Raw genomic sequence first — 9,248 nt, 5'->3', positions numbered from 1 at the left:
CCCTGAGCCAAAGGCAGACGCTCAACCATTAAGCCACCCGGGCATCCCTCCCAGGGGCCTTCTTAACACTGAGCTTTGAGGATGGCTCCTGAGGTTACCCCATGGCCTGATTTGAAGGTCGGACAGACAGCTTCAGCCAGTTGGTGGTGGGGCCAGACCCAGCCTCATAGATTCCGTGGTGCCTTTGTATCCTCATCCTCACATCTCTGCTCACTCTCTCCTCTCCTTCCTGCTGCCTTTCATTCTGCAGCTACCTCTCAGTCCTGCCCTGGCCCCCAACCCCCGTGAGAAAGAGTCCTGGTGGCTCAGGCATCTTGTCTGACGCAGTCTCGAGCTCCTGCTCCCGTCCCCGAGGCCGTGGATCCGGAGCCAGTTTCTCTCTGTACTATGTGTTTTGCCCACAACATGTCTCCTGGCCAGGCTGTGAAGTCCCAAAAAGTGCAGCTTCCTTATCTCCATTGCGTGTGTGTGTGTGTGTGTGTGTGTGTTTGTAAAGATCTTATTTATTTATTCATGATAGACATAGAGAGAGAGAGAGAGAGGCAGAGACCCAGGAGGAGGGAGAAGCAGGCTCCATGCCGGGAGCCTGACGCAGGACTCGATCCCAGGACTCCAGGATCGTGCTCTGGGCCAAAGGCTGGCGCTAAACCACTGAGCCACCCAGGGATCCCCCAATTGTGGGTTTTTATGTGAGCCGGCTCTCTCCTAAAGTCACGTGTCCCTAAACAGCAGAGGCCAACCTTTGGAAGCCCACTAGCTGTCTCCAGGCTCCCTCCTGCTCTCCAGCCCTTGCAGATTCTGTTTTTCAGGCCTGAGTCCCTGCTGGTCTCCCTCTGGGATCCTGCATTGAGGCTGCACGGTGCTAAGGTACCCACTCCCTAGCAGAGGGACAATGACTGCCAGCTGACTTCACCTACACCTGACTCCCTGGACTCTCTGAATCTCCCCTCAGGTCATTTGTTGTTGCCCCCACCCAGTTCATGTCAATGCACCTGGAATGGACTTGCCACTCAGGGTCCTCAGAGGGAATCTGGTCAGAGATGAGAGGGTCGCCAGTCAGAGCATGGGGACAGGCTGAGCTTGAGCTGCTCTGGATAAAACATGACTGTTGCATTGGAAAAGGCCCTGCCCAGGGCCTCCCATGGGTCTGGACAGTGAGATTGCCACCAAGTCATCCCCTGGGCCCCTACTGGATTCCCATGATGCTTGCAGACTTTGGAACCTGTGCCCAGCCACTTCACCAACAGTGATCAACCCAGCCAAACCACTCAGTGGGGCCCTTTTCTCTACACACCCTCTTTTAGAGTGACTGGTTGTTCGTTCAACCACTCACATCATTCAGTAGAAATGTCTTAAAAACCTACCACCTGCCAGGTACTGTTCTAGGCCTTAGGGACATGTGGTGAATAAGACAGATGAGGTCCCTTCCCCCATGGAGCTCATAGTCTAGCTGGGACAAACCAATGATCATCACAGTAGGGTCTGTGGACCAGAGCTGGGCCCCAGATCTGTGTTACCAGGTTGGGATGAGTTAACACAGAAGTGTTTAGAAGCTTGTACAGCGATTTGACAGAGTAATTTGTTGAGTCTAGTAAAAAAATTTTTTTTATTATATTTTCTAAAAATATAGATCTTCAATGGTCCGGAAATTTAGCAAAATTCATCCTACACTCCAAAAATTTTGAGAAGCATTGCCCTAAACTACACATTGCAATTCGTACCATAAAAAACATGATGGAGAACAGGAAAAACTTGTTCTAAGAAGGGTGGTATTTGATGTGACCTGAAGGATGGAGAGGAACCAGCTAGGCAAAGAGTGGGGAAGGAGTTTTTCAAGCAAGGGAACAGCCCATGCAAAGGCCCTGAGGTGAGTGAGAACCTGAATGCTAAAACAGAAAGGAAGCCAGCGGAGGTGGAAGCAGGAGGAGCAAGGGGAGAGAGAGTGGTGGGGCAGGGGGGTGGGTGAAGGGCAGAGGCCTGATCACAAGGAGAAGCTACTGAAGAGCTTTAAGTGGGTACATGTGCCATCAGCACTTCCTACCGGCCCCTTTCCAGTGACACATGCAAAGCAAAAAAGGGACAGCTTCATCCGTGACTCCATCAGGAGCACTTATGTGTCAGATCCAGAAGGACATGGTGATAGCCATATCTCTAACCAATCCAGTCTAATCCTGAGACAGGTGTTTTCAGAACAGCTTACCTGTAGAGGTCTGCAAACCTTTTTAAAGAAACTACTTGTACCTCAGGCACTTACTGATTGAGACAAGATGTTGCTGGGTTGGAATCTGATTTTTTTTTATTTATTCATTTATTTTTAAAGATATTTATTTATTTATTTATTTATTTATTTATTCATGAGAAACATACACACAGAGAGAAAAGGCAGAGACACAGGTAGAGGGAGAAGCAGGCTCCATGCAGGGAACCTGATGTGGGACTCGATCCCAGGACTCCAGGATCACACCCTGGGCCAAAGGCAGGCGCTCAACCGCTGAGCCACCCAGGTGTCTCAGGAATCTGATTTAAAGAAGTTTTTTGGGGGCCCTTGGCTGGCTCAGTCAGTAGAGCATCTGACTCTTGGTCTTGGGGTCGTAAGTTCCAGCTCCACATTGGGCATAGAGTTTACTTTAACTAAACTAACTAAATCTTTTTTTTTTTTTTTAAGTAACAATTTTCTCAAAGAACTATTTTGCAACTAGGAAAAAAGCTAAAGAATGGGAAAGAGATTTCAAATTCATAATTTTTCTTTTTTTAAAAGATTTTTTAAAAATTCATTTGAGGGAAGCCCAGGTGGCTCAGCAGTTTAGCACTGTCTTCAGCCCAGAGCGTGACTCTGGAGACCCGGGATTGAGTCCCACGTCGGGCTCCCTGCATGGAGCCTGCTTCTCCCTCTGCCTGTGTCTCTGCCTCTCTCGCTCTCTCTCTGTATCTCTCATGATAAATAAAATCTTAAAAAAAATAAAAAAAATTCATTTGAGAGAGAGAGAGAGAGAGCAAGAGTTGGGGAAGGGTCAGAGGGAGAGAGAGAAGTAGACTCCCTGCTGAGTGGGAGCCTGATATGGGGCTCAATCCCAGGACCCCAGGATCGTGACCTGAGCTGAAGGCAGACTCTTAGCCAACTGAGCCACCCAGGTGCCCCAAATTCATAATTTTCCTAATAAGAGTAGGGACTCAGTAGGTAATAGAGTTGGTTGATCTAGCCTTCTATCAGTTGATATGTGTGCTTAACAACTGTTAAGATGCCCTTGACAAGGATGCTAAGCTCTAAAAATTTCTCAAATATCTTGTACATCCCCAAAAGGGATTTTATATAATTTAAGCATAATTTTAGAATTGTGGTTTCTGTATTCTTATTTTAAAAAATATGATGTGCTCTGGGACCTGTTTAACAGGGTGGTCTATAAGTCTTTAATGACTTGCTTGTATCTATAATCAGATCACTGTATTTCTTCTTTTTGCATTTTGCTACTTCAACAGAGGAGTTTGCTGGGCTCTTTTCACTGTAAGTGAAAGGTTTCGTATATGACGGGAAGTTACCACAAATCGTTTGCAAAAGGATGATTTAGGTGGGTTTATTTTTTTATTGTTTAAATTTTATTTATTTATATATATTTATAAATATATATAAATAAATAAAATTTATTTTAGACCTGCGAGGAAGCTCTTTTGTCCTGGCTCACAAGTTAAATGGGTCTCAATAAATTCCTGAGAAATCATGGCCTTGAAATTTCTTTGAACTTACTTCATTATTCTGAAAATGATCATGGAAGACCCATTATTGCTTTCTTGAATAATTAAAGCTTAAAATGCATATTAAATAAAGAGTTTATCAATATATGATGTTGACGAGTGAACAGTCAAGCTTTGCTGGTGGGAGTGTAAAACTGTGGTTAGCTTCCTGGCAATTTGGCGATAGGTAATGAGTGCTTTTAGAAGTTTCATATCCCTTATCCTTCTGTAAATATTTCTTAGGGGTATAATTAGAGATAAGACCAAAGATTTTCATCCAGGGATATTTGTTATGGTGACATTTATACAAATAAAACTCAGGACTATCCTTAAAATCCAATAGTAGAAAATCTGTGAAATTATGGTTCATCTGTAATGCCACAATATTATGCAATTGTTAACCACTCCCTATATAATTTTATTTGAAAAACAAAGCATGCAAAGTTATATTTATAGTGTTTTTGTTTTTTTGTTAAACGCACACGTCCTTAGGAGAGCTTACACAAGACTATTAAGAATAATTATCTTTGAGTGAGGGGTTAGGGTGATTTTCATTTTTTTTCTTTTCTATAGTTTAAAAAAATTCTCTACAATGTGTGAATATTACTTTTAAAATAAGTGATACTGATTAAAAAACAACACAAATATTTAAAGCATCAGTCACTAGATACCATTCCATATTCATTACTCATGTAGATCTTAAATTCTATAATCATGAAACTACCTTAGCCAAATCTTATGGACTTTAATCAAGAGTATTTCTGATACAGTTTGTTGATCCAAACACTGTGCAGTTAATGGGCTCTTCAGCACCTTTCAATCACAGAAGTTATTTTGTTCATGGCATTTTCATGATTAATCCAACATGAAAAATCTGATCTAGCCCAATTCACTACCTACCACTAATCTTATTGGTGACAAGCAGCTTCTGATAAGGATGGGTTAGAGAGGTGAGAAGGAGGGCAAGTTTGGGGATTTGACTTCCCTGAACCCATTTTCTTTGAGGGATTGGATATCTGATCTGATTTCGTTTACTTCAGATCTTTGAACAAATCATTACACAGGTATTTTGGGTAGGAAGGAGTTAAGTCAAGAAGCAGTACTCCATTTAGCATTTGTTTTGGAACCACTTACCTATTGGGTTGCTGACAGCAATAAACATTTTTTAAATACTTCAAGGAATGAAAGTAGATTGTCTTCCCATTAGAAAGAGGCAGAGGAAAGTTGGTTATTTCTCTATACTCATTCCAATGAATGAGTAAAAAAAAAAACCCACAAAAAAAACCCCACAAAAACCCTGAAACCAAAACAAAACAGATGAAAGTGACCTCTTAAATTTGTTAGGCATCTCTCCAAGGTGTGTGGCCCTAACTTCCAAGATGGCCTAGGAGACATATTTATTTTGTAAAATGAAGTTCAGAAAGGCAAAGATATCATCCACTTAGACCAAACATTCAATAACTCCAGCAAATGGATTGTCAATAGGCCTTGACATACATTCCTTATTCTGGCCAGAAAGGGGTAGAGTTATTCTCAAGGTTAAGTAAAGGTCATCTCTCTCTGCCAACTGCCACTCAGCAGTGATGGAAAGGCACAGGGTGGAGCTAGGTGCCTGGAAATTTCACTTAAGAAACAAATGGCCCCAGTCTGTCTGAACACTCAGGTCATTTCTCTTAGTTTTCCCATAATTGTACTGGATCAGTAGTCAAGTAAAACGACAGATTCGTCACTGATAGAATCTCTGTCCTGGGTTGACAATTCTTTAATTTGTGGGCCTTTGTGGTCAGAGGCCATTATATCTAATTGCCTTTTCGTCCTGCAGCAGTTCATCTATCTTTCACACACATTAAATTTAATCTTCTAGTTCAATGAGGACAGAGAATTTGGTCTGAAGTAGCTTTCAGACTGGTTTCAGAAACTTTAGTAAATTCAAGGGGAAAAAAATCTTAAAAGACATGGAAGTTTGAAAGGAGAACACAAATAATGCTGGCTTTCTGGTTACTTAAGGTTGTTACCAAGATCTCCACACTGATAATTCTAAGTATTTAGGACCTTAAATGATTTGATTCCTTAAAACATGAAAAAAGTTTACATCTCCCTCATTGCACCTTCAAAAGTACTTAATTGTAATGCTTCTGATGATTCCAGAGAGGAGCCTCTGAACTTCCCCTTTTTCATTCAACAACCGTATACTTTGCTCTTCTGTGCTAGGAACCTGGGACCCAGGATGAATCATACAAGTTCCCAGGATGAAAAGTAAAAACAGCGCATGTGTGTGTCTTCATGTGTGTAGCAGAGAGGACATTCAGAGAGACATGGACACACTCTGGGGTATGGATGGGGAGCAGCAGCAACAACTGTGGGCTGGGATCTAAGGATTAGATCCTAGGGGTTTAGTCCACTTTGCCTGATTCAACCCTCAGGATGATCTCAAGGTAGGTGTATCCCTCTAGCACGAGAGAAAGCTGAGCTTTGGGCTGCAGGGGTTGGGGGCACCCTTTGTAAGGCCTCCCACACCACATAGGAGGTGAAGTGAGGACTCAGAGCTGGTGTTCTCCTCCAAAGCTCAAACTCTTAACCTTTCGGGCTCTCTCCCCAAGGAGCAGGGCAAAATCAGAAAGGGCTTTTATGAGTGAGGTGGTCCAGCCAAGTGTGGGGTAGTGGGACAGGGGAGCAGCTGGGGGTAGACAGAGACAGCAGAGGAGAGAGAAGAGTAATGCTGTGTAGAAGCACGTTAGTCCCTCTCACTGTTTCACAGGAGGGATGGTTATCTCACACAGTCCACTTCTGGCATTGGCGGCCTCCAGATTTGGGGTATTCAGTGGCACGACCTGGCCATCATGGGCACAGGGCTTTCTTCATGCTGCGCCATCCTTAGCCCATGAGTTTTTTTTTTTTTTTTTTTTTTTTTTTTTTTTTTTTTTTTTTTATGATAGTCACAGAGAGAGAGAGAGAGAGGCAGAGACACAGGCGGAGGGAGAAGCAAGCTCCATGCACCGGAAGCCTGATGTGGGATTCGATCCCGGGTCTCCAGGATCGCGCCCTGGGCCAAAGGCAGGCGCCAAACCGCTGCGCCACCCAGGGATCCCTAGCCCATGAGTTTTAATCCTCAGACTTGAGGGAATACTTCTTCTGTTTCTTGATATGGATTTTAAGCCATACTTGATATTGGAGTAGCCTGAATAATGACCACAAAGACATCATCAGGTCCCAGGCCCTGGACTCTGTAAACGTCACCCTCTAAGGTGACATCTTTGAAAATGTGACAAAGTTAAGGATTGTTTTATTTGGCAATATAAACACCTTATTAAGAGTGGCAGACAAGCCCTGTGGGCCAGTAGTCGACCCAGACACCCAGGACCCAGTAGCAAGCTCAGCACAGTCTCTAGGTTGCTTGCTCTGATGCTGATGGGGTGGGCATGTCGCCCTCATGCGCTGGGCCTTTCTTGGTGCAGATGATGGAGCGGTTTGGGTCATTTATGAATTCCATGCACACCTGTGTGCTCCATCCCTGAGAACCAGTCCTGCCCAGTGCCTTGCTAACCTTGCACATGGCTTATGTCCATGATGGTGGTGCAGGTGGCAGTTGGGAGGAGAGAAGTTAAGGATCTCGACATGGGGAGTTGATCCTTGATTATCTAGGTGGGCCTTAAATGGAATCACGAGTGTCCTTAAAAGGGGATGATTTGATACGCACAGAAGGGAACGTCATGTGTCGTTTGTTCAGGCTGCTATAACAAAATACCACAGGCTGGGCAGCTTTAAAACAACAAACATGTATTCCTCACTGTTCTGGAAGCTGGGAGTCCAAGATCAAGGGGCTTACAGATTCTGGGTCTGGTGAGAACCCTCTTCCTGGTTCATAAATGATCATCTTCTCACTGTGTCCTCACACGGCAGAAGGAGAGAGGGAGCTCCCTGGGGTCTCTTCAGTAGAGGCACTAATCCCACTTATGAAGGCCCCACCCATGTGACCTAATCCCCACCCAGAGGCCACACCTCCATATTGGTGGTTAGGGGTTAGGATTTCAACCTATGAATCTGTGGGGGACACAGACATTCAGTCCGCAACACCATGTGACCACCAAGGCAGAGACTGGAATACTATGGTTGCAAACCAAGGAATGCCAGCAGCCACCAGAGTCTGGACGAGGCAAGGGACAGATTCTCCTGCTGAGCCTCAGGAGGGAGCTCAGCCCTGCTGACACCTTGATTTTGGCCCAGTAAACCCACTTTCAGACTCTTGACCTCCAGAACAGTAAGAGATGTTTCTGTTGATTTAAGCTGCGAAGTTTGAGGCAGTCTGTTATGGCAGCCCCAGGAAGCTAACACAGTGATAACAAGAACTGGTGGAAAGGCAGCATGGATTCCAGGCAGTGGTCCCCATGAGGAAAAGTATGAGATATAATGATGTTGGCCATAATTTAAGGGCCTATTGTGTGCCAAACATGATTCCCTATATTCTAGAAATTGGGTTGACAGATGAAGAAACCAAAAGTCAGAGAGGTCAAGTAACCTGCCCAAAGTCACACTGGCAGTAAGTAGAAGAGCTGGGATTTGGACTCAGGACTCATTGATCCCAAAGCCCTTGTCTTCTTACTGTGCTTCTTGGAAGTTGGCCATTTTAGTGTATATTTATTCACTATTTGTATAAAATATTGAACCTTACTGATATTTGAATGTGCAAATTAAAGCTGCATACCATTCCTTTACTTACCATATTAGTAGAAGTGGGATGAGTGGTGCTTACTGAGTCACACTGCAGCAGCTTGCTCATTTTTTGCTGCTATAGATTCACCAAGAGAAACATAACAGTGTTTTCCCTTCTTCCCACACCAGCAAGGAAGAAGCTGGCAGAGGGTCCACGTTTCTTTCAGGGGGGTGATGTGCATGTGTCTCTGGAGGAAGGACAGTAAATGGAACTTTCTGTGCAGATGACGGAGACTTTGCCTGGGCTTGTGGTTTCCAAGGCCCACTATCAATATGCAGTCCATGGCCTATTTCCAGCAGAATCTCCAAGACGGTTTGTTAATAGGGCAGATTCCAGGACCTTCCAGACTTACTAGAGCTGGGAACCTGCATTTTAACAGCTCCTCAGGTGATTTTTGCCACTTCAAGGTTGAAATTAGACATCCACGACCGTTCTGGCAATCAGCAGGACAAAGATGATGGCTTTGTGCCTGAACGCTGCAGAGAACTGTGTTGTATTGTTAGGCTTAGGTTTGGCTATGATTGGACAACCCAAAATACGGTGGCTGAAGCAAGATGGAAGGACATTTCTCTGGCCAAGTCCAGAGGTAAGCCATCCAGGGCCGGTAGGATGTCAGGATTTGGGCTCTTACAATCTTTTTGCTCTGCTGCTGTGTGGCTTCTATTCTTAAGGTCACTTCACAGTCTAAGGGGCACCTTGATGTCCACTCATTAAATCTACACCCAGGCAGCGAGCGAAATGAGGAGGGCCAAAGCAGGGCATGACTCTTCCTTGAAAGACGCTTTACAAAAGTGTCCTTCCTTCCCCT

This window comes from Vulpes vulpes, chromosome 15 (genome assembly GCF_048418805.1).
Source record: "Vulpes vulpes isolate BD-2025 chromosome 15, VulVul3, whole genome shotgun sequence".
Classification (NCBI taxonomy): domain Eukaryota; kingdom Metazoa; phylum Chordata; class Mammalia; order Carnivora; family Canidae; genus Vulpes; species Vulpes vulpes.
Note: the sequence above shows the minus strand (reverse complement) of the source record.